This window comes from Papaver somniferum, chromosome 1 (assembly GCF_003573695.1).
Source record: "Papaver somniferum cultivar HN1 chromosome 1, ASM357369v1, whole genome shotgun sequence".
Classification (NCBI taxonomy): Eukaryota; Viridiplantae; Streptophyta; class Magnoliopsida; order Ranunculales; family Papaveraceae; genus Papaver; species Papaver somniferum.
This window is the reverse complement of record NC_039358.1, coordinates 190,088,744-190,104,688: the sequence shown is the minus strand read 5'-3', so window position 1 is coordinate 190,104,688 and position 15,945 is coordinate 190,088,744.

The window sequence follows — 15,945 nt, the reverse complement described above, 5'->3', positions numbered from 1 at the left end:
ATAAAATAGGAAAAAGTTTGAGGGACCAGGAAACATGGCCGGCCAGCCATGCCCTAGCCTTGGACGGTCCCACACCTTGCAATCCCTAATCTTCCATAATTGTTATTTTTCTCAACTCGTGAAACTCCTGGGTTAGAGCAAAATTCATGATTTCTTCATATTTTCTCAAATATTGCTCGAATCACGAAAAACCAAAAACCAACATGGTCACACGACTGGCTAGCCTCTCATGGAAATTTTAAATATTAAAACACTTTTATTTTAATATTTTCAAAATATTGATGAATTGAGCATACATGCTCATTCCAACAAACATCGAGAATTCCCAGTCAAGATGAAACTCTTCTGAAAATTCACGATGTTGCTCGAACGCACATCAGAAAATACTGAAACTCTCAGTATGGAGACACGGACACCATGGAAACACGTGCACGCCTTCATGACCGACCAGAGTTTTCCTAGGGCTTGCACAAAGCCGGTCCCACATGTTTTCATAATTCTGACCGAATTTGCTCAATTGCTCATACTGGGCCCGAACTTTCTCCAACCAAGTGGGGATTCTCCAAATGACCAACAATTGGTCTCGTGACCACCAAGAGCCGATCCCATTCCCCTTGGTCATTCCCATCTCTCATACTTAGGTTTTACCACCTAATGATGAATCCATAAATATTTTCAGTAAATGGTGAAACCACCATTTAATCATCATTCTTTCACCAACTCTCAAACTGAGAACCCTGGTGCGTGCTCACTCGAGCAATGGGCATCACATGGGAGTTCATCATCCCATGTGGTCGGTCCCTCTTCATTCATGACTAATTTTCAACAATTCGCCAATTGATGGAGGATTGATCGAAAATTAGGGTTTCGAATAAACGCTCTGTGAAACCATCATTCTGAGCAATTTCAAACACTAATAAATTTATGTTGATCCACCAATCAGCATAAAAATTAATTATACAGTATTCGGTAATCTACCAATATTTTAATTAGTATTTTATTGGGTCACGTCACCAGTAAATAGTTCGCCGAATCGAGCAATACTTGCTCAATTGCTCGAATATTGATCAATATTCAGCAACTCATCAGTAATTTGTCCAATTGAGCAATACTTGCTCAGTTGCACGACAGACTTTCAAAAATCACTAATTTGGTGAATTGAGCAATGCTTGCTCAGTTGCTCATCAAATCCTCAATATTCAGTAATTCGCAGAATTGAGCAATACTTGCTCAGTCGCTCGTTAGTAATTCATCAATAAATCAACAATACTGACATCCCTTCAGAGAAATACATGTTCAACCCGTGAATCGCTGAGCATTCATCATTCATGCTCGATTCAACGAAACTCAGACTCATTATCAATAATTGACTAATCAAAACATGTCTGCCCTGCATACTCCACGACTTGTGAGACATCAATCACATCACAAATGGGGGGATATCACGTAGGGTTTTGGTCTGGCAGTCTACGGCACGTGGATTCATCCACAACCAGAAATGTGCGTAAGTCGTGTAAACGGTTAAAGGAGTTAGCAAAATAGTGGGTGCACGATCAGAAGTCTCCACACGACATGGAACTGACTTTACCACGATCTCCCACTTTCCCACTCTTTCACTCAAGGAACCGTCACACTTACAGGGATCAAGGTGTTCACGACTCTGACAATATAAATAAGTCTCTGAAACCATGATTGAACAGACAGACTCTCGTCTACGTAGAATTTCTCGAGCTATCACTCTCAGGAATTCATCAATCCATCAGAACTTATTAGAACTTATCAGTTCACCATTATTGCAGAAACCTTCAACACACCCACAATCCTCGATCATCAGTGATCCCACACAATTATCAGCTTCCCTCCTACATATCAACCCATCTCCCTCTTTGCGACCGAATTGACTCTGGAACGGCCATTGTCTTGGTTTAGGCCGGAGTCATACAGATTGATTTCCCGAATCTAAGCACCCCCTTTTCAGCGGTGCATCTGCGTGAGAATTAACATTTTTCCCGACTGGGGAGTCTCGACAGCACGCTCGACTCTCCACTTTCCCGAAAAACCGGCGACCCGTTTTTCCCATCCACAACTTGCTGGCTTGGTGACCTTCGACGGTCGAGATTTTGCATCTTAAGAAGAAAGGTAGTCGTTTATCGTCGCACGCTTTCGTTTTTGGTAGCCGCATAGGGAAGGCCAGCATGGTGGCGCGGCAAGGTTGGCATGCCATTGGCATGGCATTCCTTGGCGCGGTTTGGTGTGGCCAAACTAGGGTTTTGGGTCAAAGGTTACCATGCGTTGTCTGGTAACCTTGGACGGTTAGGATTTGCTTCTGGGATTGAAGGGCGACCGTTGATTGTCGCACGCCTTCGTTTTGGTAGCCGCATAGAGAAGGCCAGCGTGGTGGCGCGGCAAGGTTGGCATGGCATTCCTTGGCGCGGTTTGGTGTGGCCAAACTAGGGTTTTGGGTCAAAGGTTACCATGCGTTGTATGGTAACCTTAGACGGCTAGGATTTTCTCCTGGGATTGAAGGGCGACCGTTGATTTTCGCACGCCTTCGCTTTGGTAGCCCCGTAGGAAAGGCCAGCATAGTGGCGCGCCAATGGCATGCCAACCTTGCCGTGGTTTGGTGTGGCCAAACTAGGGTTTTGGGTCAAAGGTTACCACGCGTTGTCTGGTAACCTTGGACGACTAGGATTTTCTCCTGGGATTGAAGGGCGACCGTTGATTTTTGCACGCCTTCGTTTTGGTATCCACGTAGGGAAGTCCAGCGTGGTAAAGTGGGGCCGCGGATTTGGAATGCCATGAGCGCATGGTGTGGCTAGCATGGTTAGGGCCAAGGCAAGGTGCGTTTGGCTTGGCATGGTGGGGCCAAGGGATTGGCATGACGTTGGCACATGGTGAGGCTAGCATGGCTAGGGCCAAGGCAAGGTGCGGTTGGCTTGGCATGGTGGGGCCAAGGGTTTGGCATACCGAAACCCTAATTAGCACCCTTTACTAGAATCGCCGTAGAATTCGCATACGAACTCGGATTTTGACGGTACGCCCCTTCATCTGACCGGAAAAGAATTCTCTATCTCCAACCGCGAGAATATTTAGGTTTTGAGTTCGTGTGGGTAGTGAAAACTGCCCGACAGTAAAAACCAGGAAGAATTCGGGAGGGGTGGCAGCATAGCCAAGGTTAGATTTTGGTGGTACGGCTGACATGGTATTCCTTTGGCGTGCAAAGAGTGTGTGGTATGTGTGTTTGGCACATGTGGCATGTTTGGCATGCCTTGGCGCATTGATTGCACGGTACGTGCAAGTGGCATGATTGGCATGCCTTGGCGCAAAGATTGCACGGTACGTGCAAGTGGCATGATTGGCATGCCTTGGCGTAGAGACGTGGCTGGCACGGTGGTGTGGCTGGCATGTTTGGCACGCTGCTGGCACAGTGGTGCGGCTGGCATGTTTGGCACGCTGCTGGCACGGTGGTGCGGCTGGCATGCTTGGCATGCTGCTGGCACGGTGGTGTGGTAATTAAGGTTCGGTCTATCGGAACTCTAATTAGTAAAAAAGAAAAGGTACCCCGGTAATTTTTACCTAGGCGTGTTAAATGGTTCAATAAATGTGTCAGTGGTGGTAGTGACGTCATGCAAGGTGTAAGGTTTTACGGTTTTAACCCTGAACTAAAAACCACCATCAACACCTGGACATACTGCCACTGCTATTCAATCCTGGCATTTAACTCAATCTTCTTAAGCTTTTTCTATCTGGAATTTAATTCCTGCAACAATTATTTGGTGTATTTGTCAAGAGAGGAATGCTAGGGTCTTCACTAGAAAAGTCTGCAATGAAATTGTCGTTACTAATAAGGCTATTTACTGCTTGTATTCTTGGTCCTTAGCAGTCAAAGATTTTGAACTCATTTCTTTTATTGATGTAATGAATAACTGGCACTCTACCTTCTTTGGAACTCAATAGGTTAGATTGTTGAAGTTTGGTCTGTCTGTAGAGCATTTCTTCTTCTTTTATTTGAACTTAACCTGTCTGTGGGTTATGCTTCTTCTTTTTTTCTTTCCTTCTTTTCTTTGTACTTGGCCAAGGGTGGTATAATACTTTTATACCCTCTCTTTTTGATCAATATATTTATTTCTTTACTGATCAAAATAATAAAAAAAAAACAGATGAAACTTCTCATGAATCAACTCCAAAAAAATTCCTTCTAGTTTTCTTTTCTTATCCTTAATCCACCAACACAAACATGTTTTTATTGTGACAACTAAGAATTAACTACAAGAAAATCTTCATTCCATTTTCTAAACTTTACTTTCTTTCCACTAACTAAAATCTAACAGCATACAAAAATAAGAGTTTTGTTGTTTCTTCATTCTCTCGATTCTCGAGTAAACCAAGGACAAACCACTAATGTTAATTTAGGCAGAAATGGAAAGTAAGTCTAAGATGTCCACATAATTTCGTATAATTAGGAAATTTTCATTTTTATTGAAGTACACATTCTATCCTGACTTACCAAGCTATCTTACGACCGCCAGCTAATGTAAATTGAATTGAGGCCAAATCAATTGGAATCTAATCAAATAGTCTTAGCATAAATTTGGTTAACTATTTCAAACCCAACTAAACAATTGTCAATATTTCCATAAGGACTTCTCGTTCTCGTTCTCGTTTTCATTTCCTTAATTCGGTCAACAAAATCTCCTAAACCATATTTGATCACGTTTGGGGCATATGCTTAAAATCCTCCTTTATTAATTCCTGTGAGCTAATTAACTAAGGAAAGTAAGAAAAATTTACGATCAAGTTTGTTCCTTTTATCATTCACGTGCAGTTAATCTAGGAGATTAAATTCCCAAATTTTTCTCTACCCTAATTAAAAACAAATGGAAGAGATTCCCTAATTTTACTTAACTTCAAATTTCAACCTATCGCAGCATGCCAAGTATCAAACTTAATTTTATCAATTGTTTATATTATTGCCATAGTTAACCATACCCTAATTCATTACCCAAAATCAAATATTTACTTACCATTCTGGTCAAAGAGGATTAGTACTGATCCCACTAATTAAGCTAAATGTCCATAAAAAAATTATCATAAAATCTAATTAATATTCTTATGAAGACAAAATATTTTTTAAGGGTTGGAGCCCAGCTTGTTGTTAGGATTCTTTCTAGTTTCTTGTCTATAAAATAATTTGAATTTCTATGATAACTAATCAAGACAAATTAAATATTAATTGTCAAAAAGTATTCCCAAAGTTACATATAAGGTTGATTCTCCAAGAGAAAATCTAAACTGTAAATTACCAAAATGCCCTTGAAATTGGGACGGATATTACAATAAGAGCGCAGTCAGTACAAGAAATGGAGATAGGATTAGCAATGCTTTCCATGTCTAAATCATTCAGTGCATGAGTTGGTAAGTTGTGCACTTTGTTATAATCACATAAGTATTGCTGGATACACTGAAAAGTGTGTTTGGCATTAGGTTTTATGTGATTAAACACTAGATCACACCTAGCCTTCCAAATATGCAAACAAGTAGTAGCATATAAGATAGTTTTTCCAAGTGTAGCTCCAGGTGCAAACCAGGAGTTAAACCAATCCATAAAGTTTGTGGTGTTATCCAACTTGCCATGAGAAGTTCCAATAACTTCATTCCGAACTTCAGTTGCTGCGGGGCAATTTAGGAAGAGATGTGTCATGGTTTCCTCCCCACTACTGCATACTTGACAGATAGGGTCAATGTAATGCAGAATGCTTGCAGTCTTTGCATTGGTGGGTAGAATTTCATGAGCACATTTCCAGATAAAGATCTTGATAGATGGTGCAGTACTCAAGCTCCAGATAGCCTCCCAATTTCTTGTGAGGGTATCATTTTTATACAAATATTCTATCTTTGCATTGTATAAGGCTTTGACAGAGAACTTGCCAGTTTCATTTAAGTTCCATTGAATTGTGTCTTCTTCCCCTGGATGAGTATTTTTCAGGGCCAGAATGGCTTGAGCAATGTTTTGATTGAAAATATGATGGATGAGTTGAGAGTCCCAGTTCCCATCTGGATGCATGAGATGTGTCAGCAATTCTATTTGTTGTGGACAGGGAGTGGGTTTGAGAAGCTTAGCTGTAGAGTTTGGTAACTAGTAGTCCTCCCATATTTTGATTCTCATTTCATTGCATATCTTCCAGTCACAGTGTTGTTGTATGTTCTGTATTCCTTCAAGAATTCCTTTCCAGATCCAGGAATCCCCAGTTTTTGCTTTTGTATCCATGTTTAGAACATTTCTTCCCAAAAGGTACTTGACATCCATTAATTGATACCAAAGTGAGTTTTTGTCTTGTTCAAATCTCCAGACAATTTTTGTGATCATAGAACTGTTGAAGAGTTTCATGTTCATGAAACCTAATCCACCCATATCCTTTGTTTGCATATTGCAGTCCAGGCCTTTGGATAGTAGCCTCTTGGATTTTACATATTTTCCCCCCAGAAGAAGTCTCTTTGAAGCTTGTTTAAATCCTGACAAGTTTGTGTGGGAATTCTGAAGCAATTCATTTGGTAGATACTAGTTGTTGAGGTAACAGTTTTGATTAGAACTTCCCTGCCAGCAGGGTTTAGTGGCACATTTTTCCAACTGGATAATCTCAGTTTTAGCTTATCCACCCCTGGTTTGAAGGACTTGATTTTGCTTCTGTGAGTGAATAGAGGAGAACCTAGATATTTATCATCCAATTGTAGAATTTGAACTCCCATAATGTTGCTGATGATAAGAATGAGATTAGGATCAGTATTTTTGTTGAAGAACACTCCAGATTTGTTGAAGTTGATGAGTTGTTCAGAGGTTTCACCAAAAATGTTGAGGATGTCCATGAGGTTCTGAGCTTCTACTTTGTTAGCTTGCAGAAAACCATGCAATCATCAGCAAAGAGAAGATGATTAATGGAGGGAGCACCTCCACATATTTTTATTCCAGTAATGATACCCAAATCCTCATCATGAATAAGAGTTCTGGAAAGAGCTTCCATGCAAAAAAGAAAGAGATATGGGGATAAAGGATCTCCTTGTCTTAATCCTCTTGAGGGGTTGAAGAAAGAGTCTGGAGAGCCATTTATAAGAACAGCTGAAGTAGTGGTGGTGATGCATTGCATGATTTTTTTGCACCATTGATCATTGAAACCCATCTTTGTCATAATAGTATTGAGGAAATTCCAATCAACTCTATCAAAAACTTTTTCCATGTCAATCTTTATACCCATATTCCCATTCTCACCTTTAGGACCTCTTTTGGATCTCGTAGAGTGTATAAGTTCATGAGCAATAGCAATATTGTCAGAAATTTGTCACTCAGGTATGAAAGCAGATTGGTAAGGGGATATTATTTTGTTGAGATGGGGTTTCATTCCCTGGGATATGAGTTTGGAAATGATTTTATAGGTAGTATTACAGAGGTTGATAGTTCTAAATTGACTTGGGGAAGTAGGATTTTCCACTTTAGGAATGAGAGATATGAAGGTTGCATTCATTTCTTTTAGCATATGGCCAGACATGAAGAAGTGTTGCACCATCTTGACAATGTCTTCCCCAATTATATCCCAGTTAGCTTGGAAGAAGTTTGGAGGGAAGCCATCAGGTCCTGGAGCTTTGTCCTTTGCCATGCTGAAAAGTATGCTTTTAATTTCATTGTGATATGGGGTTCTATTGAGCATACTGTTGTCAGTAGAGGTGATAGTGGTGGGGATTAGGTTAATAATTTCTGGGTAGATGAGTGTGTTTTCTGCAGTAGCCATTTTGGAGAAATGTTGATAAGTGCATATTTCACATATATTTAGTGTCATTTCCATACTAGTATTTGTTAGTTTTCATGCAAATTATTGTATATTACGCATGTTTTCTTTTATTTGTGTTTTATTAGATGAATCATCCAAAAGAAGTCAAATAGCTACAAAAGTGAAGAAGGGCCAAAGACCCGGTGGAACTCGTGCAAATGGAGGATTTCTAGTCATTATTTTGTAGAGGACGAGAAGACGAAGGCAATAGTGAAAGAACGGAGTCATTCGGAGCTCGTATGAAGAAGTTATGGGCAAAAGAAGAACTTGGAAGACTAAAAGGACAAAATGGTCATTTTACAGCGAAAGTGCTAATGGCACTCCCACCGTGTGTTAAGGGGAAGCTTCTTATTAAGGGGCAGTCAAGCTCAATGGAACTGCTAAAGGAAGTTCGGTTCTTTACATAGGGGGGTTGCCAGATTCGAGTTCTGTTAAAGACACCCGCTTATTATCTTGGGGCACCACCATTATCTTCAACTTACCCGACCAGTTCAGGGAACCATGGTGATGACTGATGATGATCATGATGGTGATGAATTTTGATCAACAGCTATATTCGAATGTAAATGTATCATTGGGTACCTGGAGATGATATAAAACTTGGGTATTATCCTGATTCCGAAATCAATGAACTCGAGCTTGGCAGTAGAACAGCTGCTGCCTTCAATGGCGATTGATGGAGCTGTTGGCTGGGAAGACGAGATTAATCGAGAAGAAGAGGCAGTGATGAAGAAGGTCTTTCGGTTCTCGAGTTCGCGGAGTTATATGAGCAATGGTTGCTCTCTGGAACAACATGGTCGTGATGATGAAGTAGTGGTAACTGCAGGGACGGAGCTTAGTGGAAGCCAGGGGTGGCTCCCGCCTTCCCTGAAATTTTTATAATCTATTAAAAGCTCTAGGTAATTTTCATTATTTCTAAGAAAAAGCTCTTGTTAGCCCCCTAAAAATATAATTTATTGATTAGCCCCCTTGCACGGAATTTCTAGCTCCGCCCCTCGGTAGCTGCTGCTGCCATTGACGGTGATGGACGGCAGGGAGATGAGCAACGAGATAGAGAAGATACAGAAGAGTACGGTTCTGTAGGAGTTTGGGTCGCTGCGATGATGTCACCGGTGGGACCCGACCAACACGTGCAGCGAGAGGAAAAGAGGAAGAAGACTTGTGGTGGGGCCTGGCTGCGGTATGTATCAGGAGAGAAAACACGCTTCTGCAGAGTATTCACGTGTTTTGGAGAAAAATGATGATTTGGTGCAACGCGGCTCGCTGAAGCTGGACAGATCGACGGTGCAGATGAAGATATAAGGATTCCTCAGAGGATCGAACGGATAGAAGACATATACGCGCTACTAAAATACATCGCGATGCACTCAATTATTAGCAGGATAAACTCCACCGACTTTTGCATCTCTATCGTATACGATTAAAGTGGATCGGAGAAGGGTTTGGGTGCTATAAATAGCCGATATAAATTCATTATTTCTTACTTATTCTTTTATTTATTGGTTGGTAGCCGGAAGACAGAAACAAAGAAAGGAAAGGTTTTATTTCATATCTAGGGTTTACCCCTTTAGGAGGAAACCAAGTTTTTTTCTTCTCATTATTCTTCTAGGCATATTTTGTGTTTTCTCCCCTTCCAAGATCGCTAATTAGCGTTTCTTTCCCAAAAAGATTGAAATTAGTGAATCCTCCCCGCGTTAGTTTTTCCATCCATTACTCAGTTAGCTGAGTCAGCGAGAACATACGCGTGGCAGAATGATACACGTGTCGGTTAAAGTTACCAAAATGCCCTCACATATTTCCGTGAATTAAACCAAAAGCACCATCGTCAACAACTTAGGTCGAATGTGAGAGAACTGTTCTTCCCGTTTTCTCAATTCACCCCCATTTCTCTGTGTTGTTGTAAGAATCTAAGTTCTTGTTAGTGAAGATTCAGATGATGGAATCAGTGAAGAAGACTAAGAGATACAAAATCGGTGAAGAAGATGGGTTTGAATCTGGTTATGTAGTCAAGAATCATTGACGAACATGATTGAACATCAAAATAAAAAACAGAAACTGAATTAAAGAAATTAGAATATGCTGGAAGAAGAGAAAACATCAACTTTGAATTAAGAGCGAAGATCATATTGATCGACCACTGTCTGTATGATTTCCTCATTGAAATTGTTGAGTCAGTTTGCAGGCTTGATTCAAAACATGTATACAAATCAATGCTATGGTGAAAGAAAAAAGATGGGTTTATCCTGAATTTGATGTTACTGCAGTGTATGGGATTGAAGATTTATGAAAAGGAATTAAGGGTTTGTGAGAAGATTTCTGAAATTGAGAGAAATTTTTGTTTAGTGGAATCGGTACCTGCATCTCTTCTACATCCGTAGCATGGGTTGTTATCGATGGAGGTGGTGGTGCTTGATTTGAAGATGTTGCTGGTAGATTTTTGTGTTTGAAGATGTACTGATAGGTTTTGGGTTTTTCAATTTTGGAATTAGGGTTCTTTAAAGAATGGGATTTCAATTGTTGTAGAAATTGAATCTAGGGTTGTCCTCGATTTGCAGAGATATTGAGCAGTGATTAAAGAAGATGGAGATGTCGTTAATGTAAGAGATGACGAGTTGCTGTTGTAGACTAGGGGTGTAAATTCGGGCAGGCCGGGCCGCCCGACCCAAAAACTAAGACAGTCCGGGCAGGCCAGGCTTAATATTTGTGAGCCCGTAAACAAATTCAGGCCGGACAGGCCGGGCACAAGTAGATAATTTGCTACCCAAAGACCGCCCAAAACCCGCTTTTTATACGGGCAAGCCAGATCGGGCCGGTGATTTTTTTTTTTAAGTTTAAATTTTCAAATGAACGGTATTAAATACAATATCCTTTCCTTTCCAACATCGCATATCGTAAGTGATAGTATTATTTTATATTTAAATTACACTGACAAATTTTTAATTTTAGCCTATAATAAATAATTAATTAGAGTACAATAAACTTTCTAATAAGAAAATATATTACCATTAATGTTTTGAAAAGGGTAATTATAAGTAAAAACAATTATATATTTTATTTTTCTTGACACAAAATTGACAATTATAAAATTGTAACTTTTAAGTCTTTTTAAGAGGATATTAAATGATTAATGACACATAGAAGACTTTCAGGCCGGGCACCAGGCCGGATATCAGGCCGGGCATCATAATTAATCGCAAAGCTCGAGACCGCCCAATAATTTAATCCAGGACGGGCCGGGTGGTCAATGACGGGCCATAACAGGTTTGGGCTACTTCGGGTACAGGCGGGCTCGGGCGGATACAGGCAGGCCGAGTATTTTCGGGTATATTTACACCCCTACTGTAGACACAAAGATGTTGGGTTTTGAGATAAATTTGATCTTGGTGGCAATTTGACGGAGAAATTGATGAGATTCAGAAGGGGTTGAGGGTTTCTGCTATAGAAATTGGTGGTTGTTGTCTACAGTATTTTTCCTAAATCTATCTCAATCGTATGAATTTTGGGTTTCTTATTGATACTTTTGTCTCCTCGGAGCACCAGGCGTTTTTAAGATTTATGATAAAATTGAACCACCATTAATGGTGAAAATAAAAGTTTGCTAGATTAATTTGTTGGGGTTCTCACTGATGTATTTGCAGAGATGAAATCTAATTCATCTAATGTACCAGTTCAAAAAAAATGTTCAACTGACGGTCAAACATGAAAGATCAGTATTAAATGGAAAACCGTAAAATCACCAAAGAAGACGAGGGTATTTTGGGAAGGTCATGAAACACGTGTATCATTCTGCCACGCGTGCAGAACAACTGACTCAACTAACTGAGCAATGGATGGAAAAACTAACGAGGGGAGGATTCACTAATTTCAATCTTTTTGGGGAGGAAACGCTAATTAGCGATCTTGGGAGGGGAGAAAACGCAAAATAGGGCCTTCTTCTATATATATTTTTATGGGTTTTAGTAAATCTATGTGTAGCTAATCTTTCACTGATTAATGTATGATTTCAAAGTCCTGAATAATGGAACTATAATCCGTTTTACAAATTTATTTTAGGTTGATTTTTCTTGTTGATTGTCTCTATTATTTGTAGTGTCTAAAATTGTTATTGGGTTATTCAATTGGCCATTTGAATTAACCTGATAGTAATTCTTCTACTAGTATTGGGATTGGTGATACGTGTAATAGTCACTCAATTCCATACACAAGTAGTACATTGCAAGAGTTGACAGAGGGATTCTGTTAAGCAATTGTGTATAGAGATGACACTAGTAAGCAGACCGAGCTTATGCGTCTGATGCTAGGATCAACCTAATTCACAAAACGTAATGCATTCGACTGAGTTACACCTTGAGAGCTTATTCATGGTGGCTCAGATGGATAAAATCTGGTAGTCGAGCGCTTCCGTATCCAGTGGCAACAGGAATTCCGGGGATAACAGAGCTTATTGCTATTCTACGGTTGGTGACAATAGAAATTTTACAAGAAATAAACAAGTACTTTTATTAAGTTTCTGTTCAGTGGCGGCAAATGATTCCTTAATCATCTTTGTTTTCTTATTATCTTTTTATTTATCTTAAAACCAATCCCCCATTTGTTATTTACTTTATTTTGCTGATCAAATAACCTTTCAATTACACAGCTCTCTATGGGAACGATCCTTACTACCGATATATTACTAGTTAATTAGTGGGAAATATCTTGATTAATTTGTTGTGGTTACGACATGCATCAAATTTTGGGTGAAACAGTGTTTTAGTTCTTGGTAATCAGTAATCCATTTTCCTTGACTGTCTTGGATGGCGTCAATCTTGTTTCTTCTTGTTCTGCACTTAGTAGCTATGTGGAAGTAGCTTGTGTTTTGATCTCCAAGCTTTATGAATTGATCCCTGCTTTTAGTCTTCCAAAATTTTTCTTCAATATCATGCCACTCCCTGAGATGTTGTCTGGCTAATTTAACAGCTTGACTTCTATCAGCTCTGAAGTAGTTTTTTTGTAACCATAGGAGATGATGCTTGCATTCTTCAATGTTAGTCTTAATGTTACCATAGACTTCCTTGTTCCACTTTCTGAGGTGGAGCTTGATATCTTTAAGTTTTCTGGCTATAAAATTTAAAAAAAAAAAAAAAAAAAGCACTAGAGCCAGTGAGATCCTTCCTCCAGCACTCAGATATAATTTCCTTGCAGTCCTTATGATCCAACCATGGACCAAAGAACTTGAAAGGAATTTTACCAATATGTCAGGAAGGATTGGAATTAAGAAGAATGGAATGGTGATCAGATCCAATAGCAAGCATATTGGATATGGTAGTATTGGGGTATAGGAGAAGCCAACTATATGTTGCCAGTCCTCTATCCAATCTTTGTTCAGTAAGATTATGGCCATCTCTTTTATTTGACCAAGTGAATGGGAAGCCAGTGGAGCCCAAATCCACTAGATCCAATTCAAGAATTTTGTTGCTAAATATAGAAGCTTCATTAGTATCAATAGGATGGACACTGAATTTTCCAGTGTCATGTAGAATAATATTTAGGTCTCCAATAACCAACCAAGGTAAGTTTTTAATGGTAGCAGTATTTTCCAGCATTTTCCAAGAGTTGAGCTTACTGTCTGTTTCATAAGGGCTACCATAGTAACCAGTGTATAACCAAGGAGTGCCACTAGCAGGCTTGACTATAACATTGATACGAATGAGAGAGAAGTCAAGAATCTCAATGTTGAGATTATTCTTCCATATCAAGGCTAAGCCTCCAGCAGTTCCACTAGCACCTCCTGGGTTAACAAACCAATAATTTTGGACATTAATCTCATTCATAGTTCTCTTGAGCTTTTCTTGTTTTTGTTTAGTTTCAGAGATAAAAATGATGTCAAGGTTTAGCTTATTCAACATGTCATTAAGGTATCTTTTAGCATCCTTTGTCCCCAGGCCTTGACAATTCCATGCCAGATTGGTAAAGAATTGCCAAAAATATGACACAATAGGATATTTTGAAGATAGTCTTCTAGTAATGGTGTCATAGATTTCAAGTAAAATCAAATAGAGAGACAACCAGAGAATAAGTAATGATAGATGCAGGTAGTGTAAGGTATAGAAATGTACCATATCAGCAGCTGAGGAAATTCCCAAGTCACCATTAGCCACCAAAATGTTATTGGAGTCCAGAGGCACTAAAAAGTGATATCCTGTTCTTTGAGTCTTTTGAGGCTGTCAGAATCAAAGGAGTTGGTGTCAATACCATTCTCAGCTTGGAGAGGTTTCTTTCTTTTGGTTTCCATCATAGAGTCCATGGGATTTGGTGAAGTAGATTGTTCAAACACATGTGTTTTCTTCTTTGCCTTCCAAGCTTCCTTTTTCTTTTTTGCATGTTCAGCATTCGTTCTTGCCTTAATTTGTGCTAGAGTTGGCAAGGAATTGAAGGGGAAGGGTTTTGGTGGAGGGGAGGTTGTGAAGATACTATCAGGATCAAATGTATGGTGATTGTCAGTGTTTGAGGTACTAGCATTTTTGGATCTTACAACAGTTTTCATCCTTGGTGAGTTTTTCCTGTAGTTTCCAGCAATTTTCTTGTCAAGCTCCAGTTTTTTGTTCTTAATTTGGCATGCTAAAACATCTGGGTGGGGTGAAAAACTTCCAAGGGTGTTTCTGGTTAAGCACCAAAAATAACTGGCTCTTTTGAAGATGAGGCAAGTTTTGCAATAGCTTTTTCAAGTTCCAACTTTTTTGCTAATTTTATTTTATTTCAAATTCAGCTGCAGCATCAGTATCAGAGTATGGCCTGTAGATAATGTTCTTTCCAGCTTGCACAATTTTTTGTTGATGAGTTCTTGGTGGGGGAGCTGGTTGAGGTGTTGGGAAGTTGTTGTAATGGGATTGAGAGTGGTTTGGTGGTGTGGGACAAGGGGGACTTGGGTGATCTAAGATTCTGTAGACTTTACAAAATTTTATCCCATTGAGAGCATAAGCAAATTCAAGCCAGTGTGAAGTAGTAGTTGTTTCAAAAGCATCAATACCAAATTTAAGGGCTCTGGTAACATCAATTGTAAGATTTACCTCCAGATTCTTTTCAAATATGTCCCTTCCATAGGCTTTCTTAGCAGTTTGGTAGACTCCAATTGGTCTGAGGATGCCTTGATGTCTGGTATGATATGAGATGGTATTCTTTTAATGAGTAACCAGATCGTCACCTTTTTGAATTGTTCTTCATCTATCAATTCAGGACCTCCTTCAGGAACACCAACTAAGACCATAAGCTTGTAAAAAACTCCTCTTGTTCCACCATTTCTCAGAGTTGAATAGTCTTCTTCATGGGTGAGTCTGAGAATGTAGTAGTTTCTTCTCCTGTTTCAATTGTCCACTTCTACTCTACTTTTAAGTTCCCAGTGAGGATTGATGAAAGATCCGACCTTCGTGGTTTGGAAGCAGACGTTGCTACAGAGCTTTCCAATGAAACACCATTTCCAGTCAAGGGGTTGTTTGGTTCTGATATTTTCAGAATTAATGAAAACTTTAGGGAATAGATCCTCAGGGATAGTAAGAGCTGTGTTCATTTTGTTTACTAGGTTATCTATACTAGGCGAAGGAGAGTTTGAGGAAGAGGCCATAAAGAGAAAGTATTCATTTTTGCAGAGAAGGATGTAGTTTGAGTAATGTTCACTAATTTGTGAGGGGTGAGTATGAGAGCTGACAAAGAGAGGGAAAAGAGTGCAGGCTTTAATTTGAAAATGATTCACGGGTTCATAGTTTTGTTTTCTATCAAATTTTGTTCGATTTAGGAAGTCATCGGATCATGTGTAATTTTGTTGTAACTTGATAGCGCTGATGTTGAGATAACATATATGATTCCTGTTAGCTGATTGGTGCCGTACATCTTTCCCTTGTGGCAATGGGGACTCCCGCTGGATGGTTAATGGTGCTTGGAGGCTAGCGCTGTGATAAAAACAAAGGTTAGCATAGGGGGCATAGTTTGTAGATTACCTGTGACAGATTTGGTGTTGTTGGGATGTAGTGCGACTTTCTTTTGACTAGAAGTGTAACAACGACTTAAGAGATATTGGTCTCCTATTTGGTAACGTTTGTTCCCTTGAGTCAGATGGTAAGCTTCGTAGCTCTGTGTGTGATTTTTATTG